Source organism: Poecilia latipinna, unplaced genomic scaffold, assembly GCF_001443285.1.
Source record: "Poecilia latipinna isolate Pla-1442-1.1 unplaced genomic scaffold, P_latipinna-1.0 Scaffold3070, whole genome shotgun sequence".
In the NCBI taxonomy this organism is placed as follows: domain Eukaryota; kingdom Metazoa; phylum Chordata; class Actinopteri; order Cyprinodontiformes; family Poeciliidae; genus Poecilia; species Poecilia latipinna.
The window spans coordinates 144,090-166,948 of NW_015115686.1; the positions used below are offsets into that span (position 1 = coordinate 144,090).

At 39.7% G+C, this 22,859-nt stretch overlaps 1 long non-coding RNA gene across 1 annotated transcript; it reads left to right on the forward strand.

Annotated features, from left to right (window-relative positions):
• Nucleotides 1-5,115: 5,115 nt before the first annotated feature.
• LOC106940037 (uncharacterized) lies at nucleotides 5,116-21,506 on the forward strand. Its single transcript, XR_001422981.1, has 3 exons — nucleotides 5,116-5,201; nucleotides 10,735-10,738; nucleotides 21,496-21,506. It is a non-coding gene; the product is annotated as an uncharacterized LOC106940037 (long non-coding RNA).
• Nucleotides 21,507-22,859: the final 1,353 nt, after the last annotated feature.

Sequence of the window (22,859 nt, forward strand, 5' to 3'; positions counted from 1 at the left end):
GTTTCAGGGTAAGAGTAGTTGTGGTGCTCATTGTGACGCACTGAAGTCATTTAGTTTCGATTCCAGTTTCCTTCAACACCATAAGGCTCCTCCAATGGCCCTTTGGAGTAGCTTCTAAAAAAAGGGGGCTGATATCAACGGAAAATCCTTATGACCGCCTGGAGCCGAGTCAAAGCACGTTGAATAGGCACTAGTGAAAAGAGCCTGGAGTTAGCTACCCATCATTGTATCTGTTTGTGAATGTGACTCTAGGGTGACATGCTTTGAGTGGTTGGAATCACTAAAAAAAATGCTGTAAAAGTTCAGGTCCTTTACTGTTTGCAGCTTTACGACTGACTCTCACTCGTTTCTGCACATTTTCCTATTTTCTTAGACAGTAGTGTGAAATGTATTCCAGGTTGTTGGTGATGTTGGTCAATGTATACTTTTTTTATTTGATTAACTCCTTTTGACCATGTAAGACCTAGTTGGGTTATACTTTAGGTTGACATATGCATGCATATTGTTATTGGCAAATAGTAGTTTGATATGCAGTCAAGCCTCAAACTATAATTCTATGCCAGATTTTGACATGACTACAATTGTCGTCGGTATAAAGCAGTGGTAAACTAACCAAAAAAAGGGATTTCCAGGCCAGCATCATTTCAGCCTTGGACACCACACTCTATGCATCCCCCTACCCAGGAGCTGATAGTGCATTAAAGAGTTTTAGAGGCCTTTAATTCCAGTTCCATGTGAAGCAACAAAACACAGATTCAGCCTCCTGAACAACATCAAAACCTCTGCAAATGTAATCTTTCAGAGGCAAAAGTCCAAAACCTCTGACCATAGCCTCTGCAGCAATCCCACTCAAGACATTTAATTATACACAAGTGGGTGCACATTTCAGGTCCGTGCTGACCTGAAATGGCCACAGCAGGTAAATTGTTCATAATTTAAATGCAGTCATTTTATTTCAATATTTATATGTTGTCATTTTAGCCACAGTTAGTGTCTACATGCATTCATCTGTTTGATATTTCATGGAACAATAGATTCTCTGTTCTGCTTGTCTGGGTTGAATATTAGTTCAAATGGATAAAAAAAATACCATTGAAAAAGTCGTTTTTATCATCTTAGAAATTGACAGGTATAAAAATAAATGATGATGTTTTTTGTTGTTTGTTTGTTTTGACTCCATCTGTCAAAATCATTTTGGCCCCAAAATCTGTCATTGACCCCAAGCTGTCATTTTGACAGCTGGGGTCAATAACGGATGATAAAGTGACAAATCCGGTAGGCAGGTAAGAATTTTATTTACAGATAAAATCCACAATATGAAACCGAACACCAAAACTTTCTATTGCACACGTTCTCAATATTCAGCCCTTTTTTCAGCTACTTAACTTGTTAGCTAGCAATTCATTAAATATTTTAGATGTCATCAGATTGCATCATATTTTTATCATGTTTCTTCAAGAAGGTAAATAAATAAAGATGAGTCATTCACTGCTCTTTTATGGTCAACCAAACAGGAATCTGAGCAAATGATCAAATTTCTAATGACTTCACGTGAAACATTTTTGGTAAGACCCAACACACTTCTAGCATTGTGCTACGTCTGTAGCGGATTAAAAGTCGAACTGCTCTGGTCTCAGAAGAGGTTCGTCTCGGGGAGAGCGAACTGCTGAGTGACGGATAAAAGAGCCAGCAGGATCCTCCGTCAGTGTTGGTTTTATAGCTCAGATAAAAACTATAAGGTCGAGGAGCTTTGAGAAAATCTCATCATTAGTCCTCTCACAGGCCGGGATTTAATTATCTACACATCGAAATCGTCCACTTCCCTCTTCTCAGCAAATTATTCTGCTCCTGGAGGATCATAACCATCAAGCCTTTCGTTTCTTTGCTTGCATGTTAAAACAACATCACAAGGATGTCCTCTTTATATGTGTGTGTGTGTGTGTGTGCCTTGAGATAGTAACATTGGTTGCATGCTGAATAGGTGCGTGTTCACTTTCTGAGTACCTTGATGGGTGTTTTGGGAAGCTCTGGAAATAGGCTCATGCATAATTAATCCTCAGACTGAAAATTGACCCAGATGTGGTAGAACCATGTTGGTTCCAGTGGCGTCAGATGTACTCCGAGACAAAAAGAGAGGCAAGAAGTGACAAAAGGGACTAAATAGGGCTTCCAAATGAAGGAGAGAGAGAGAGAGAGAGAAAAACTAACCGCAAAAACAAAAACGGGGGGGCGGGAGGGAGGAAGGATACCGTTGGAAAGCTGATGAGAGTAGAAAGTGAGGACAGAAAAGAGCTTTTACTTCCTCAGAGAGAATTGTAATGCAACTGCTTAATGTCTTAATGTTGATCTCGCTGACTCTGGAGGGACCTCATTAGCTCAAGACAGAGAGCCGTGTTCAGCCATCTATTGTCTCACAGGGATATACACAAATTATTGTGTTAGCTCACGGCAATGACTACAAATGCTGCTTTGCCCAGAATCATCAAAATCTGAAGCCATTTAACTCACAAAGCATTTAGGATTTGTGAGAGATTAGAATAAGACATAAAAAAACCTGTTTTGTTCTGGGAACATTTGAGAGTATGCCACTTCTAGACCTTAATGCTATGATTCAACATATCTTCCAGTGCTATGATTGAATTACTGCTGCAGCAAGATGGAATATCGGTGCAGTAAGTGTCGCCAATTGCTAGTACAGGCAACGCCTTGCAAACTTTGTTCTGCGCTATATATCACAGCAGCATTGTGAAGTGAAACCATGACATTTTAAAGACGCAACTTGAAGACACATGGATTTGGCTCAGATTCCAAAAACGCCCAAAATAGTGAATTTAATAAAGAGGTACAGGAACGACAAGACTGGAAACAAGACAACATCACAACAGGTTTGATCAACAGATGGAGCAACAAAAAGAAGGAGGAGATACAGGACTATATTTACACACATGGGCTGAAGAGACAGGTGGGAACAATTAGGACTGGGCAGACTGGTGGCAAGAAAGGTAAGTCAAATCACAGAAAACACCAGGAAGGAGACGTCGTTTCAAAATTAAACAGGAGACAAAGCTATGGCCTGATCTGTTTAAAAATGAGAAGATGTGTTATGCATGAAGAGACTAGCTAAAGAAATCTGAGAATCTGTATAAAAACATCAGGATTCTAGTATGTTTGTTTTTTTATTTTTCCTTTTGTGTCGGATCTTTTCCAGAGAGGATCTATGTTAGGAGAGCGGGGTAACCTGCACAGCTCATTTCTATCAGCCTCATCAGTGTGTTGAGGATTTAAGAAGCTGCAGAAGTTTTTCCTCCGTTTGGCGCCTTTTCTGTTTCCCTACTACCAGCTTAATTGCCTGAGCCCAACTCTCCTGTGCTCCAGGATCAAGTTCTGTTTCCGGACCCACCTGAATCAGATTACTTTTGCTGCAGCTCTAAAGTCCTTATTTATTCCCTTGCCTGCCTGCTCTCTACCATCAAGCTCACATTCTTTCCGGATCATCGAGCACACCGCTAACCTTCATACTCGCCTCTGGACTCCAAATAATCACCTTCGATTTAGAACCCGATCCTCTCCTCCCAAGGAATCATCTGCCTCAGATCACAGTCAGCAACTCCCTTTTTCAAAAATGTTTATATGAGTCAACTTACCTGATCAACAGATAACCTGCCTCCTCGTTCAGACAAAATTGTCCACGGATCCTCGCCGTCACATTTCTCATTCTCTGTGCGTATAACTGTAAATAAATCCTTTATCCTTTTTAACTCAAGTCCTGAATGTGATTCTGCATGCGAGTCGGGAAACTAAATCCCAGTTTGACGCATCTTAGCCAAAATCTATTATCATGAAAGACAACTTGGGCTTCAGGGGATTTCTGTCTCCCAAAAAAAGCAGTGACAGAAACTTTGTTAAAATGCTTTTTCATTTCGCTAATCGCCCCCTGCTCTTCTCATTCACCACCACACTCTGACAGGTACAAACACACACTTGGACTGATATCTAGCCTAAACGGTGTGTACAATGAAGCACTACATGGTTTGTCATGGGCTTTATACCCTGAGTATCCTGACAAAAATAATGTAAAATTGTCTTTGGCACTCATCTTTACTTTAAACAAGTTAAGTTTTTCAAACTTGACTTGAAAAGGTGACTGTATTTCTAACATTTGTTGATGCTGCTTTAACTCATCACAACTATGGTGATCTATATTGGACCTTTGGTTGAACAGAGGTAACACGTTACACTGTGAAAATATGAGCAGAAGCAGAGCTGATATATCGGTATGATGGCATCTGCTTTTGCTTTCCGTGTCGTACTGTGGCCTGAATGGTATTAACGATACCTCACCATAAGATGGGTGTTTTAAAACCCACCAATGGGCTTTTTGTGCAGTTGTACATGTTTTACTTTGGATCTGTTACTTTTCTCTGGGTTTTCTCGGTCTGAAAACATTGACTTTGTCTATGGTGACTTTAAATGACCCTTTGCTGCAGGTTCACTCCTCAATGTCCTGGCAACCTGTCCAAGGCCAGCTCCAACTTCTGACCACTGACTGTTGGGATGGAGAATTGTCTCTTAAAGTGATGTTTGATTGCAATCAATAAGTTTATTCACTCAACAAAACACATTTCATCACCTATGTAACACTTGATCTACAGTCTGAAAACACTGAAGAAAAACCTTACATAAACCTGCCCCTTTATTAATAATTACAAATTCTTCTTTTCATATATAAAATTAAGAATATATCATCCTCCTCATTGACTCAAAATTGTATAAGACTTTTTTTTTTCTCAAAATATTTTGAATTTGTTTAAAGTAGGACATTTTTTCAAATCTTCATCCAAACTGTTCCATCATTCGACTCCGTGAACATTTGTTTTAAAGTACCGTATTTTCCGCACTATAAGGCGCACCTAAAAACCTTCAATTTCCTCAAAAGCCGACAGTGCGCCTTATATATGGACCAATATTGAGCCACAACAGGTCTAGCAACTACGGTAAGCAGCCGCCGACTTCATTTTCGCCCGTAGAAGAAGCAGCGCGCGGTGCATGCTGGGATAGTTGTCAGAACGCTGGTTTGTTAATAAAGTTTGACTGACAGTCTATAATCAGGTCGTCTGCAGGTCATGTAGCACCACGTTCTCCACGAACATGCTCTGCGCGAACGGAGAAGGGTGACCATCGTCCGCCCACGCCCCAGCCCAGTTGAGGAAGGCTCTCCCTGACCAGAGTCGGACTGTTTTGTTGACATTCTGTTTAGTGGAGCTCCATCTAGTGGATGCATAATGTAACTCCAGCCTCTACTGTAATGTCTATTTTATGCGCCTTGTAATGCGGTGCGCCTTATATATGAAAAAAGTTTTAAAATAGGCCATTCATTGAAGGTGCGCCTTATAATCCAGTGCGCCTTATTGTGCGGAAAATACGGTAGTCCACACTATTTTACTTTTTTAAATCATGCTCCCTTTGGTTATTTGTCACTTGAGCTTAAGACAAATTGTAAATTAAATGGCAATGATGTGTTTCTAGCTTTAAACATAACTGATAATTTTTAAATTAACTAAATGCCTTAATTTCAAAATATATGACTGCGTAAACAAGTTATCTGTATGTTCTCCAGCATTCACTTTATACACGAATCAATACCATAACACTCAAAGCCTTTGATGGGAGTTTTGTATCGTCAGATATAAAACCCAACACTCGGATGTTCTTGGTGAAACTGTTCTGATATTAACTTTTCATCTTTAAGAAAAGTCAACCCTTTGTAGATATGTCAAGGATTTGGTTTATTGAGTTAATATAAGAATATTCTCACTTAAGGAAAACATTGTCACCGGGATGTCATACAGTTCATTACTCTGTGCTGAGTTATTTGTGGCTGTCGAGCGTCACTTTTGGCTGCCGTAATTTTCCACACCTCATCTCCCTTTCCCCGATCTCTCTCTGTCTCCCCATGCATTCCTCCCTGGAGTATATGTCTGTGGATTCATGCGAGAATGCCATTTCTCTAGAGAGGGTCTTGACGTTCGTCGACACGCCGAAGGTCACCTGAGGGTGGCTTCCGAAAACTATCTGAAGCCGAAGATAGAGGCTTACTCGCATTCAGTGACTCGCATTAAGCTGCACCTCAAAGGCAGCACACTCAGCCTGCTGAATATTTTCAACGTAGCATCCAATTTCAGTTTTTCTCACCGTCTGGTGACGAAGAGGTTCAGAGATATACAAGCCAATATCTGATGTGGTTCTCGCTGATGATGAATTGGGTCGGAGTTATGTTAGGTTGGCTACACTTCTGAAACAATGTGTACTATATTGGACTGTTCAATCCCCTGTGTCACCCACTGTGCAGTAAACATTTATCTCTGTGCGGCCGAGATATTTTATAGTTCGGGACTGAAAACAAAGAACGGTGCAGATTGATGCTGCAGGGAGCTGATGTGCAAACACCTCGTTTATCAAACTTGAATCTGCCCGGGACCAGAATTTACCAGATTAGCCTACCTTTTTTTATTTTTTATTTTTTTTTTTTACTGAATCTGCAGGGATTCTTGGTTAGATTTTGCTTGATGCAATTTTCATTTATCTGCCCAAGTGAAACATAAAACAGCCTGCAGCTTTTCATCTTCTGACGATTATGCTTGCTGTGTTTCCCTGCCAACTATCAAGAGTTCCAGGCTCCTGTAAAAAGTCCAAGCAGTCCAGATGGTTAGTTGTGTAACCCATCACATAAAAGAAGCATGTACTGCAATCCATCCATCCATCAGAGACGAGTTGAGTCTCAAAAGCAAAGACTTCAGACTTAAGTGTAGACATTTGATCTGAAGTCGTTACCTCTGGAATCTACCTGGGAAGATCCTCATTCGTCATTGGATGATCAATTTATAAACTTGCGGTTGCAATACTTAATGATAGTGGAAACAGCGTAACAGCTTTTTTAAACTAATATTGATGTGTTCATTAAATCGTTACATTGTTCCTCACTCTTTTTTTTCATTCATAATGTACATTTTAACAGTTTTATCAGCCTATTTTATTTAGAAAATAATTCCTTAGAATTACAAGAAGGCAAAAACCAATTTAGTGCAAAATGTAGATGAAACAATAACACATTAACAACACATTAATGGGTGTAAATTGTGTCGCCACACAAAGATGTGTTAGAAATAGAAACTATATTTAACTTGCCACCACCTAAGACTAAAAAATATATCTAGTAAAATTTGGATTTTTTTTTTTTTTTTTTTTTTTTTTTTTTAGGAAATGAAGACTGAACAAATAGAAAATGGATGTGGGAACCCCCCCACAAAAAAAGTAGCTCAACTCTTATTATGGTTCCAAACATAGAAAATAACAACGGATGGATGGAAGACAAACTTCAGAGCATAATCTCAAATTATGTCCAAAAATCCAGTCTGCTTAGATAAACCATTTCTTTTTAATCACTCTTCTGTTCATAAAGAATTTTATGAACAGTTTTTGTTTCTGGAAACACTTTCTACACGACTGATGGAGATGTCAACATAGTAGAAAATCATTTTCTACTAAATATGTGTTGGCATAGAATAACAGTCATTATACTGCTTGGTTTCTAGAGATGAGTAGGTGTCACCACAAGGGGGCGCCTAGGCCCTTTTTACTCTACCATTGTACAGAGTAAGAACTCGTCTTCCACGTTGTTGTAGAGGAGAAACATTGACGATGATGAGGTGCAGAGCGGTAAACTATCATTACTTTTCTCATGTATGAGACTATAATGTTTAGTACCGTGGAGATCTGGCGTTACGTGGACGAAGTGAAATAAAGTGAAAGTGTGGAATACTTCAAAAGTGCGTCCTGCCGTTTCGGGTTAGAGTGGCTAACCACCGCTGCTAACTCCTTCTCCAAGCTCTCACCGTCACAAGACACGGTCTACTCCACTTACATTCAAACAAGTGTATTTCCACACAAGAAAAATGCAACATTTATGAAATACTAAATATATAAATTCACACACACAACATCTACTCATTCTTGCATAATAACTTTCAGAAAAAGTTGGTATGTAACTGGGAAATGCAGGGTCATATGAAGGACGCCGTCAACAATGGCACACCAACTCGACCTTCTCCATGACAACGTGAAGCAAATGCGTCTGCTCTGGAGGTCACAAAGCTGATGGTTGGAGGCGCAACAACTGAGTCGACTTTGACATGAAGATTTTAATATGAAGCTGCTGCTTTAAAGCCTTGCTTTTAGATGCAGTGGTTTCACCCTCTGGTTTGTGGAGTTGTAAGCTCGGATTTTACAAGATCTAACAAAAAAAAAAAGCATGAAAGTAAAACCTCAACATTATGTTGCAATATTTCACCAAATGCTCTGTTCAGTTTTTATTTATCTAGGAAAACGGGTGATAAAGACCATAATTGTAGTTAAAAAATGTTTTCTGAAGCCGTAAACAATAAAATATATTTTTTACATGGACTTACTGTCTTACCTGCTGATCATTTAATGACAAAGGGAAAACGTACTACTTTTTATATTGAAACTTGTTTTTTGGGGGTTTTATTTTTGATTGCACAAAGTTGAGAATTTGAGATGAACAAGAAGATGCATTGGTACTGAAAGCCCTCAACTAAAATATGCTAAAATGGGGAGTTATTCCCAGTTTCTAATAGTTTTTTTTTTTTTTTTTTTTTTTTGCCACTTCTTCTGCAACGTTTGACTTCAATGTATGCTCATAAAGTACATCCTTAAAACATTTACTGCTTTTTGTAGTCTAATATCACCAGCATTTTTGGTACTAATGATCAATTTCTCTGTATTTCTTTCCTGAATGGGGGATTTTCAGTTTCTGATCTCAATATTTCACAAGATATTGAGCGCTCTGTAAACTTACGGCCACAACCTGGGTAATAAAACATTAAAAATTAATAATTTATCTTACCATGTTTCCTCATGGCATACTGAACTATTTCCACAGAAATCAATGTGCGTACTTTGTCTTTAGTTTCCAATTACACCACTGCTAAGTTTTACACTTGAACATGTTACCTCAGTGTAGAAAATAAAATAAAAAAAGCTAACTGAATTTGACACCTCCATTGGTAGGTGTGACTGCTAAAGGTGTGTGAAAATGTGTCTGTTGAAAGATGAGTCACTGTGAAGGAGACAGTCACAGTCGAAAAGAAAAAGAGCAAATATAGACACCGTGTTTGTCCCAAACCGAGAGGGATTAGCTGCTGAACCGTCTCCGCTGCGGTGTCGGCAGTGACGTTTTGGCACTGTGTGATGAACACTCAGTGAGGAGAAAATAAATTTGGATAATAAAGCAGTGAACTGTTAACTGTATTTAATTATTCGTTTCACGTTAGACAAACTTAAGTTGCCGTCGAGACCGTTTCTTACCTTGCCACATATTGGCGTATCTAGAAAAGCAATTGTCATGGATATAGTCTTGAATTAATTGAACATTTGTGGCTATTGAGGCCTGTCACATCCACGATGCATGTGCTGCTTTCAAAGTTTGTAGGAGAAACCTTGTGAGATTTGTAGTGTTCTGCTGCTTCTGGATCGGGTACATTACTTATTTTTTCCTCCCATGCTTGTTTAAGTCTCCATACATCTCGGAACAGAAAGATCAATGTAAAGTCTAGACAATTGCCTTGTCAATATTAGTTGATTTATCAGAAGGTAGACCAGCCTGCTCTCAACTGAAGCCAATACAAGCACTCAGCATGCAGAGGTGAGGGACTCTCCAACAGTCCAAACAGATGATTTGCATATTTTAGCATAAGATTAATTCTGTAGCAGCAGTGCATGTGCCTTATGTTGTTTTTTTGTTTTGTTTTGTGTTCTTTGGATGGGCAACTGCAAATTTTGCTCAAATTTCAGTTCATGTAAGTACAGCTTAATTCAATTCACTTCCACTATGTATGCTATTAATCATTAAATGTTGACTCTAAAAAATCCAAAATCTATATAAAAAAAGCAATATATGTGAAGCAAATTCCAAAAACTGCATTCATTATTTCTGGGCTATGTAGACAACCCTTCTGTACCATTATAGTTATACAAATTTCACTTGTATAACACTTTCATGCTAACAATATTATCCAGAAGTTTGACTTCTTTATGAAGAAAATGTTAACCTTTTATACAAGCACCTTAACTATGCAGCATTTCTGTGGAGAAAGATTGGCACTGAAGTGTCTGTAAGTTATAGAAATCAGTACATTTACGATGTCGCTGAGCCATTAATAACAATATTAAGCTTTAATACCAGCTATGACGCATTAACATCAAACCTTTCGATTCAGTTCTAAATAGAGGGTCTATTTTGTCAGAGACAACACAGTTGAGGATGTAATTTATGCGACCAAATTAAAAACGAGTCATTTGGGAGCAGGTTTTATTCATCCTGAAAGAGGATCCGCTGTAATTTATGACAGCCAGGGCTGGAGTGTGATGGGAAGGCAATCCCACACTGCAGAGCTTTTGTGTAGTCCAGCGCGCATCAACTCGAGCGTCGGGGGAGAGCAGACAAATGTCATCCATGTTTCAGCGTCTCACGCGGCAAATATTTGTCTCTTCTGGTGTTTTTGTTGTGTCTACAAATTGAATGCTGCGATTGTGTTTGTGAATCTGGCGCTCTTTGGACAGGAATCATTAACAAATCTCAGTTGGTGTGAGAGAGAGAAGCAATCAAACATAGTCTGAGATCTGAATGAGGTTTTGCCAGAAACCGCAATGCTGAAGGTCAGTCAAGGCGAGTAGAAACTTGACTCCCTTTGTTTATTACATTTAATCTGAAAAAAAGATGATTTGTTTCTGATAATGTACATTTTCTAAGTTGAAGAGTACCGATGAGCAGGAAGCGTCCATCGTCCGTTCAGCGGGTGTTAAGGCAATCTCGCTTTGCTCTCCATCAGGATTGTTTTCCCTGATATCTGAGGGCAAATCTTCTGACGTTTTCAAGAACAAAAACTCATATTGTGTGACTGTAGAAGTTGTAGTAAAGGTTAATTCACATCTTATGCCCACAGCAGTCCTGTCGTCTACATTTGACTCTTCTCTCGGCTTACAAGCAGACATCGCCCTCTACTTATCCACGAAACCACAGTAAAAAGTTACGGTATTGAAGAACCAAAACCAAAATTCAATATTCAATTTAAGCACATTTAATTAGTGGTAAATTAGAATTGCACACATTCCCCCCCGAAGCCATAAAAATTGGCACTCGGCAATTATTCCTCTTAAAATAAAGGTAACAAAAGCGGGTTGTAAATTTGTCTGTAATTGAACAGAGTGTCCTTGGACTTTTTAATGAACAATCCACTATAATGTTTCCCTGAGGCGTGACACAGAGGCCAATTTCTCTATGCATTTCAGATTAGTCATACAAACTTGTATAGAATTATTTCAAACTTCATAAATCGGGAAAAAGAAGCGACTCACACAAACGGCCAAGCAATGACCCAAACGCATCTTACCGCCGAGGAGGAAGGTGAGGAGGATGGAGAAAATCTTCAAAGCTCACTGTAAAGGAACATCTGTGAATATTTCAGGAGGAATTAATGCTACAGTTATTAGCATTCACCATCTGCAGATTTAATTTGTAGAACATATCGGATATTTTAAAGAAAGTGAAAGTTGGGAAGCCGACATACAGAGGTGCAAAACTACTCGGCATGCTGCTTTATTGAGCTCAATCAAGAGACATTTTATATGATTCAACATCAGAGAAAGGAAAAAATGTCTCTGTTCAATAAACCTCTGGTTTCTGATGTATATTTACAGAACTTAATGCACTATCTAAAGAAATATTTATCCGCTGTAAAACATATTTTTACACACAAACACACACACACACACACACAAAAAAAAACCCTATCTGCAGTGAGTGTGATTTCCTATATAGTTTGACCAGACCATGTGGTGCCTCAGAGAGCAGAAGTAATTCACAGCTCCGCTCTGAACTGAAGGGATGTCTCTGGAGACTGAGCCTACTTCCCCGGCCCTCAGAGGCAGTATTAAACTTACTACAAACACAAATTGCCTCCACTGTGAACACCAGAGGCATTCTTTGAACACCTGCAGATATTTGAGACGGCTCGCAGAAAAAACAAAACAAAACAAAAAAAAAAAAAAAACTGAAAGAAGCACAGATTAAATACTCTGTTAGGTGTTGGTGATGTGGCGAGATGCGCTGCTATGACGTGTGTATAATGCTCTGAACTTATGATCCTGTCTTAATTATAACTTTTTTTAAATGCCAAAAAAAATATAAACATACTCTTAATCCTTGGTATGAAATTGATTAGCTATTTTCTGTATGTGAATCGGGAGGAAGAGGAAGCTAAAATGTGTCGCAGATTGTAAAATGAACCAAGAATCTTGTTTCTAATCCATAATAATCTGTGACACAAAAGGAGTTTGAGCTGAAAAACTACAACCAATTCTGAAATCACAACTGGGCAGGAAAAAAAAATGTTGACGCAAGAATTTGTATGCGGCTGAAGCATTAAGCTGGTGCTACGATGTCATCACCCAATAAAACATTCATCTAAACTCACTCTGCTGACCTGACTATTAATATTTATCCTGTAAACACTCTGGCTACGACCGTCGGCTTAGCCTCTCATATTTCTATAATATTTTGTTGTTTTTACATCAGAGGCTCCAGTGTGAAAACCTGATGCGTCTGCCTGTTCTGGTTTTATTTTTAACTTTTCATTATTTACCCTTTCATCTGTCCTACTCTTTAGTAGAAAATTTCTAAAACATTCATGCTGTGTGGTTGGTGCTGGAGGGAAAACTAGCAAAAGCTCAGTTAGCATCAGAAACGACGTCTGATTGCATTTGTGTTGCAAGTAGAGCGATTCTTTCAGATTCTATTAACGTCTTTATTATACACACTAATGAAAAGGCAGTGCTAATGTCTGATATCCTGGATGCTATTGCGTGTTTGAATGGTCGCTCTGTGCATGAACAATCGGATCACTTTCTGAGAAAGTTATTTAAAACATTTACCTTTTTATTGCTGACTTTTAGCTTTAAAAGTTGCTGTGTTCGGTTTGGCCAACATGACAATTGAAAAAATTTTTTTGGAAAAACCTTGAACATGTCTTTCACAAATCAGTGTCCCCCTTAAAACCTAACCACAACCCAAGAGTTGACGTTGAAGTCAGCCAAACCTGTAATCTTTTTAGCAGAGGTTTGCCAACAGATTCAAGAAACTTCCACAGCCATCAAGGCCCAGGTAATCATTCAGCTACAAGTTACTGAAAAGATTGAAATATTCTCCGCCTTCGGTTTTCCCGCCTGTTGCCAACCCCGAGCTTGCACTTCTTTTATTCAGAGCCTCGCCTCTCACAACAACCGAACCGTCCCTGCATCCCATTTAACCACCACAATCATTCACAAGACACACAGGTTTAAGACATTCACCCCGTCGCTCCCTTCCTATTATTCTTATAGGAGTGATTCTAGAGTCCAGTCCCGAGGGACCACCGCCTCTGCATAATTTCAACATCTCTGCCTCCAGCACACCTGACTCAAATGGTGGCTTTAGCTCCAGCGTCCCGTCAGCAGCCTCATAATCGCTCACTTATTCAGGTCAGGTGTGCGGCAGAAGGAAAACGCCTAATTCATGCAGGGCAGCGGTCCCCGAGATACAACCCCAAAGGACCAGGCATCTGTAATGTAGGTAAATGTGTTTATAAAGCGATGACTCCACGGGGTTAAACACATTTAAAACGCCACACTTTTCTGATTTATTGAGTAAAAACTTTTACAACTCTTTTTTTTCCCTCCCTCGTTTTTATTTACCTCTCAATCATGCACTGTATTGTCTTCTTCTGATCTGTCTCACAAAATCGAACAAGAAACATCTGGAATGCAAATTAGGAGAACGTAGAAGGTGAAATTTTTCACAGATTTGAAAGCAAACACTTAAAACCCCACACTTTTCTGATTTGCTTTCTAAAAATGTTTGCAACTTTTTATAATTTTTATTCACCTCTCAGTCATACACTATATTGCTGTGTTGATCTGAATCATAAAATCTACCAAGAAATGTTGAAATCTGAATTCATGACGCAGTATGAAAAAGTTCAGAGGGTTGAGATGAAAATGCTGTGCCATCGTACTATTTTGACGCTACTGCAACAAAAGGTAACTTGTAAAATAAACTGAAAATTAATATTGGAACTTGAGTTTCAGATCTTAAACGTGTGGTTATTTGAAAGGGAAACTCCATTCATACCCCATTCAGAAAAAAAAATAAAGTGAAGACAGATTTAAATTAAAAACACATTTACTAGAAACAGTCCAGTTTTCCACAGTGAAATCAGATGTGAGGTGATGCTACGACTGAAGACAAACATTTTGAACCAGAGCTGAGACATGCTAAGGGGAAAGACACAGAGATATTTGATCTCCCTCGCTCCTGCTCCTACACACTTCCCTGCTTTCTGTGATATGCAGAGGTATGACAGGTATCAAAGCAGAGTACCTTGTCTCAACAAGATGGCACAGAAGACTTGTCTGATTTCAGTCTGTGAGTGGCTCTGAGATTTGCTGATCTGTCACTCATGTCTGAATTTGTTTCCTGACGGGGCACATCTGTAATTCTCTCTCTTTTTTTATTTTAGGTGACGGACATAAAAAGATGGAAGCCAAGTTAATTTATATTTAGCGCAGAAATAGATGAGGTACTGAACAGCCAGCGGGCGACGACCAGGTAGATGGAACATTTTATTAATGATGTTACTTGGAAGTGGACCACTATGTCCTTTACGTTTTTATCTCTTTGAGAAATCGCTCATAATCGTTTCGCCTGATTCAGCTCTGCAAACTTTTAACTGTCTTCCTTCAGAGAACTGAGAGGTTTAACACAGCTTTTAGTCTATACTTTGGCTTGAACGATTAGGGATTCCTCTGGAAGTTCTCTGAAGTATTAAAATTTGGCCCAATGCCGTCGTTACACATCAAAACGTTGATGAATGTTTCATTTATTGTTCCAAAAGCAACTCTAAGCAGGTGAGTTATTAGTCTAGATTTAAAGTCATTCAGTGTTTCGGCTGTTTTGCAGTTTTCAGGAGGATTTAAATCTTCACCAGCTTTCTAATTATTGTTGTTTAGATAATGGGGGATGCTTCTCCTGCTCATTCCAGCTGCTCTCTCATTTTTGCTCTTAATTGACAGGAAGGAGCCTGTAACAATAAAAGGTATGCAACGTTCACAAAAACATTCTGGGCCAAACTGGCAGACATGATTGTCTCAGGTAGATTTGTATCTATTTAATAGCGGACATTATGGTCACCTTCCAAATTTGCATAAGTTGCACTGAACTTCAATCACCGTAGACGAGAATTTTATAGAAACGCTAAATTGCAGCTGCTGCTGTTATGGGTACGGCTTGTAGAAAGGACAATGATAAGCCTGGCAGTAACGATTACTGTTATGATGAGGATGATGATGATGAGGATGATGATGCAAATAGTGAGAGCTTTGTTAAAACAGGATTCTGGCCCCAAGTGTAGGAAATTGGAGGACTATTGTACTTCTAATTTCAGTGTCTGTTTGGGTTAATGCGCTACAGTAACTTGGAGATCCTCATAAGTGTTCGTTCTAAAAGCAACATGGTTTGAGTTCACACTTTTATCTGTGTAGTAGGTGTTGATATAATGATCTGCTGGAATAATAATGAAGAAAATCACAATTTTATACCGTGAGGTTGTGATCGTCACTCAGCTCAGAAAGTAATGGACTGACAGAACTGATCAGAAATTATTAGGGATCCTTAAAGAATTATTAGGAATGATCATATTACACTGGAAAACGTCGCAAACATAATAAAACATCTAAACATATTCTTAAGAACTTAAGTATTGGCATATCTCACATTTGAACAAGCCAAATATAATCCTTTGTCTTCCAGTGTCCAGACCAATGAAAATGTCTGAAAAAATGTGTTATGCTAGCCAATCAGTGATAATCTCTTATGTGTCACCGACAGAAAAAATTTAAATAGTCAACAGACAAAACCATAGTCTGAGGTTTTGGGGAGTTTTCTTAATGAAAATTTATTTATAAGGTTAGAGAAAATGCTGATTGGTTAACATTGACAATTTTACATTTTCTATTTAGCTGATATTGTAAAACATTGTTAGTATAGCTTCATAAGATCACTGTAAATGTAGAGAAGTGAAGTCAGGAGGCAAAAGCTTCTAAATACTCTCTGCAAACTCATCAAACTGAGGTAGATGCTAGGAGTTGACTTTTTCCTCCTCCTCTAGCCCGTACAATATTTTTTGCCTTTAAACCCACATTTTTCCCCAGTTTCCTAGCAACCAGCACAGCTAAATGCAGAGGTTGTTTTGGTATGTTTTTTTATTTTTTCCTTTATCTTTTAGAGAACATTGTTGAATAGCATCATTAAGGCCGAAAACCAGAGTAGGTGGGTCAGGAGGAAAGCTGCATTAGTTTCTAAAGCAACATCCCATCTGGCAGAGATCCAGAATGGAGAGAGCAAGACTTCTGGATCTGGACCAGTGCTTCCATGCTCTGTCTTCACAAACCCTCAATCCATAAGGGGTAGACGGCTCAACCTAGCCGAGTTCTGCTAGCGGATTCTTCCTAAGAAAAGGGTGTTTTCCTTTCTGTCATCACTACATCCATGCTCAATGCGACAAAGTCACTGACCAAAAGTTAAATATGCAAGCAAATCAGTGACTCGTTGCAATCTTCTGGGTTTCCTTTGATAGATCTTATCCAGCTTGAAAAATAAACTGAACTGGACTACATCGGTCGCTAGGTTCAACTTGGAAACCATAATAGGAATTGACTTTTGAGACAACTCGCTGCGAATTGCCACAATCGTACAAAAGTTAAAGGAGTACTCACAGCATTGTGAGTACGACGTCAAATTTCGCAGAGGCATGGCCGCCTGTTTCGCCAGTTCTCTTCACCTCTGCGGAGCCACTCCGCAGCACAGGGAGGGCACGTTTGATTGACAAGCGGTTGCTCTTTGTCCCTTCGCTGACCAACGCGCTTCTTCTCCGGAGTTCCACCAGATGGTTGTCTCTGCTGCAGATGGAGCCCAGTGTGCTTGCAGGTCAGAGGATGTCTTTGAATTTATAGCACTCAGTGTGCAGCAGCTTATATAATGATTAACACTGCGCCACTTTTAAAGACGTGTCCACTGATTTAAAAGAAGCCCACTGCAGGTGTTGCCGACAACGCAGCAGGAAGGGAACTGTAAAGGTTATCTGTTGCATAATAATTTAATTTCCCTAAAGTGGTTCATGGGAGCCTATAAATTAAGCAATGTTATGAGATTGGCTGGCTTGGCTAAAAGTAGGTCATAAACATCACCGCTCTATAGGTAGTATTTGCCTATGGGGCCATTCTCATTCCTTCCAATGACCTTGCAGAATGTGATTATAAAACCCACTAAACGACGGTCCGACCCTTTTGTTCCTGCTGTGAAAAGCAATACACAAATTCCTCTCTACCAAATCTGCCTCAAGCAGTTGGGGGGGGGGTTATCAACATTTCTGCTAAGTACGACTGAAATTCTTTGTTTTGCTCAATGAGAAATCTGGGGAGTGTTTTCTGGAATAGGACAGAGTAAACGACGTAGGGAGGATTGTTCGGTCGCTTAGGGAGAACCTTAACGGAAGCGCAGTTGCCGTTTGTTTCACTTCAAACAGTCCGAGTTCAGCTTTGATGTATTTTGAAGTTAGCTGCATCCTGGAAGGGGAATATATATATATATATATATATATATATATATATATATATATATATATATATATATATATATATATATATATATATATATATTTTTTTTTTTTAACCTCACAATTCTGAAATAAGTCTATTTTTCAGCCAAAAAAAAGAAAGAAAGAAAGAAAAACTGTGAGCCAGCCAGGTCTCCTTTTATTTCTTTACTTTTTGCTACAGTCCAAAAGTCAATAACACAAGGAGCTGGAATGTGGTGTCATTAGCATTTTTATAGCTCCTGAATAGAACAGATACAAAAAGGGATTGATGGCGTCAAGCCTCGAAGCCTCAGCTGGCGACCAGATGCTGCTGGTGTCAATTGTTTTATAGAATTCAATATAAATTATTTACAAAAAACAAAAGGTTCCACCAAACAAGGCACAAGGTTTTCAGGTTTTCTACATGCCAACATAGCGTACACACCAAACTTGTGGAGGAAGGAGCCTACGGTTGGTGGTACCAAAGTAGAGTTATTTGAGGCACGTGCAGAATATTATTTGTGATGGAAAAAATAATACTGCACATCGTCCAAATTCAAATAGTAAAGAATTATTTGAGAGGATGAGAAGTTTTGAATCTGAAAATTATCTCAATTTAATTCACTTTATTTACATATCGCCATTTTACAACACATGCAATGTCAAGTTGTATAATTAGAAAAAAGCTTTTAACACCCATAGAGGTAGAAATCTGACATTTCCGCCAATCACAAAATCCAAAATGGCTGCTTGCTAAGTGTTTATGTTGTAATTACTGAAAGCATAAATGTTATCTTCTGATGAATTTTCTCTTCTAGCTACATAGTCTGCTTAAAGTGGACCTCTTGCTGCAGTGTATCGACGCACAAAATGGTAAGTAACACGTTGCACCTGCATGGCTAATGATAAAGCACCGAGTCCAACGACGACATGTACATGTGGAAAATAGTTCAGTAGAGTAGGACATTATTATGAAATCAGAAGTTAAGTTAAATAATCTAATCTATTAAATTGAGGCTTTGAAGTTGGTTAGCATGTTATTTTCCTTTAGGAAACCAGCGGCTTCATAAAACGGCATGCTGTCAGGAGACACTAACCCAAGATAGGTGGGAAAAACAGGCTGAAGCTTTGTGACAAGGTGTTTTGTTCTTGTTACTTCTGCAAAGGTGGGAAAACCTGGCATGTTCTGTTCTGGTGTTAGATAAAGAAAAGAACATGATGACTAAACTGATTACTGCTCTTTTCAGGTTTCCTTGTGAGTTTTATTTTCGGTTTAAATAAGATTTTGTCATTTTATGATTAAAATAATCAGAATTTTACACATAAGCCTGTTTTCAAGTATTAGATTTTTTTTTCTTCTTCCTGGTCTGTCATTGTATTAATATTTTCACATTTTGAGTCCATAAGAGCCGAGAACAAACACTTTGCAATAAAAGCTCCTTTGATAAAAATATCACAAAGACCCCATACACCTTATTAAAATACAAAAACACCCTTTCACAAGTCACTGTAGGTCTGATTACTGATCTCTCATTTGGGATAAACTTACACAAAACATTTGGATTCGTACTCTTAGTTTTTTCAAACCAAAACCATCTCTGCACGAGGGAATTTGACTTTTTTTTTGCCACAGATCCACTGGGTAAGACGTGAGCATACATTAGACTGACTTTAGCTAAATAAAACAATTAAAAACAATTTAAAATATTCCTAAGTCAGACGTACAAACTGAAATACTTAGAAAATCGATTGGTAATCAAATCTGTCTTTTGTATTTTTGGTTTGCATCATGGAGAAACGAGAGGTTTTGACTGAGACAACACTTTCAAACATTGTCAGTGAAATCTTTTGAGGTTTAGACTTGTCCGTCGCAGCCCATATCCATATGTTTACAACGTTTGTATTACAGTTCGAAAAAGACCAATGAAACCATCATCATCTTGTTACTCCTTTTCACTATCCTCTCAATGCCATTCAGTTCTACAAGAGTGCTTTGAAATTTGCACAAGGAGTTATGCAATCACAGCACTGGATAGAGAGCAAATAACTGGAGAACACCACTCGGGTTTTCTCACTTGATTTCTATCCGAGAAGACACTTGCGAGGAGTGAAAATGTTGCTGTTTTTGGACGAGGTGACATGTCTGAGGATTGCGCTGGACCTTTGAGGTGCTCCTTTCAGCTCTTTGGAACGCGGTCACTAACAGACTGGCTCCCCTGTGGGGAGGACTTCTGCTCTGCAGTCGATGACTCATATTCTTCCTGAGAAATCGCTGGAGCAACTACCCAGAAAACTTTGGCTCCGTCGGAACGGGAGCTGGAACATTTTGGGACAAATTAATAAAGCGTACAATTTAACAACATACTTGGAAAAGGCACCAGAACGCTTGTCTCACTGTTTCTCCCTCCTCCTCAAACACATCTAAGAGGAGCATTCAAGGATTCCTCTCACTGCATGCTGTGGCCTCATGAAACTTTACAGAAGAAGACTAATGTCGCACTGGCAAATAGAGATTTGACAAATTATTGATATCAGGGATGCCAATAACTCTAGTAGATGATTTTATGCAAAAACTAAAGTTTTCCCTGCTTGACTAGCCTGGTAAAAACCAGACCTGTGTCCTACACCAATTAGCTTCAGGAGGTTTTTGTTTCTCTAGGTTGTTGTGAAACGATCACTTCCTGGAGGTGTGGACTGTGTTGAAGTTTTAAATTTGGCCCAGTCACTAACGATTGGACGAGATGTATGTAATGTGCCAGTTCGACGCTATGAAGCTTACCAGAAATAGCCTGCGTTGTAAACAACCGTAGACAGAAGTGCTGATCCGAACGAGGCAGCTGTTAATGTTAATTCAATATTTGGAACCGTGGCCAACACTGCAGGAACACCTTTGTTCACTTCCTCCACTGCCATTGCTAAAGGTACAGGAAAACAACATTCCTAAAACAGCACAGAAAATCTCCGTCACCGTTCACAACTTCTCCTTCTGTTCGCTGATTGGCCTGGTAGGAAATCTACCAGAGAGCTGCATAGGAAGGCGCTGGCTAGGCTGCTATGTGATCATTGCAGATGGAAAATATGTAGATATCTGAAAGGCTACTTCAGAAAACATGCATTCATTTTTAAGCTTTTTGTCCCCTTTCCCCAGAGAGGCCAATGCAGGTGAAGCGTGTTGCCGCCACCTATTTGGCATCACCACCAAGTTTAAACTTAATGACTTTAAGTGAAGTGTCTCCTGACAAGTGTGTGTTCACATAGGGTTACCACAGTTCATGTACCAAATACTTAGCACTGCAGAGGAGCAGCACTGTGATCCAATGAAGAAAGAGGGAGAGGAGAGCCACCGAGCAGAGCCTGGCACGTCCAGTTTGGGACAGATGGCTGAGGCGGCCCATATGCGTCGGAGATTGTGTCCAAGCACTTTACTGGCATTGTCTACGTGAACAGATACGTGTGTGCACGTTAAAACGGATATGGTTTTACGCACCGTAGGATCCCTTGTGGGATTGTTCAGGTGAACCGAATCGTTTTTTTTTTTCTCTCTCTCTCATTTCCGCTCACTTTTTCCATCATAACCAAACGGAGTCGTTTCAGACTGTTCTGTGACCCGGGGCAGAACCGACACCACAGGTCAAGCTGACCCTCAGCGGGAGCTGCTTGGCTGCGGCGCCGGGGCCAAGAATAATACATTACTAACGTCAATTGGTGAGATGCGGTTCATTATCGCACATGGTCCATCAAGCTGGCCCAGCAGCACGCGCAGACAAAAATGCATGAATGCGATCACGAGCCAGGAGGAGCGGGGCGCTCGGCTGCAACGGCTGTGTGTAGAGAGAAAGTGACTCACAAAAGCAGAATTAGATTTGCTCTCGATACGAAGAGCTGATTTTCGGAAATGGGGGGGTGGGGAACAAAAAAAAATCAAACTAATAACGTTTTAAAAACATTATCATCTCAGAGCTTTGAAACAAGCAAACACAAAATCGCTTTGACTGGCACCGAACGTGGATGTAATTTATGTTAGCATTGCTTCGGTGTGCGCATCCACGCAGTTTCGCTGCCTCGCTTGCCAAATCTAATCCCGGGAGCGGCGCCCCAGCAGCGGCGCTGGAAAAGCGGGAATGTGAACTTTGTGGGGGGAAATTAGGTTTGGTACACGAAGAAAAAAAACGAGCACGGACAACCAGGGGCTCCCAGATGATCGTGATCATGTCTGATGCCGTCGTTTAGGATAAACAGAAGCTCACGGACAAACGAGCGCAATCCCCTTCCTGAAAGGAGCTTTGGAACGACTGCATAATGAAATGTATAATTTATTTATTCTGAGATGCTGGAGGGTCCCTTTGAAATAAACATGAGAGAGGGAGTGAGTAAAGCAGAATGAGATCGGGCCAGACGGATGGAGAGGGCAGAAGAGAGGAGAGGAGTGAAAGGATGAGTGGAAGCAAACTGGAGACAAAATGAACACTAGTAAGAAAAAGAAAGTATCAACTTGACCAACATGTTGGCAACATCCTGATTGGAGAAGACATTTTTTTCAGATTAAACTTTTTTTTTCTCAATGTATAAACTTCATCAGAGTGTCGGCTAACGCAACACCAAGGTGGTCCGACGTTAGCAGTGACCTTATTTGTTTCGACCCGTCAATGTTTAAGAAGGTTTGACAGCAGAAATGTTATTTGCAAGCGGAAACCTTTCAAAGTTGCCGACAACCTTTAGAGGAAGACGTGTCCTGACAAATTAACCGTAAGGTCAGCACAGATAAGTCGGGAATTACAAGAAAATCAATCCTGGTTTTTTTTGTTGATGTTGTTTTGGTGGGGGCATTTTTGAGTAAATGTACAAGTTCGTTGTAGTACACTTCAAGAGCGACTGAAGAACGATAGCATGTTTTACAAGGTTAGCTTCTCTCTACACGAAATGTGGCGGCGCAACGTCGTAGCTGCGTCCGAACGAACGACAAGACTTCTGGGCCAGAATGAACATTTTCAAGTTTGAGGGAAAGGCGAAGCGTATCCGTCCAAGCACCAAATATCAACTTCCAGGTTTCAACCACAGGGCCGTGCAGAGACCACTAAAGGGGCAGGTGCTCAAAAAAAAAAGGACACATCTAAC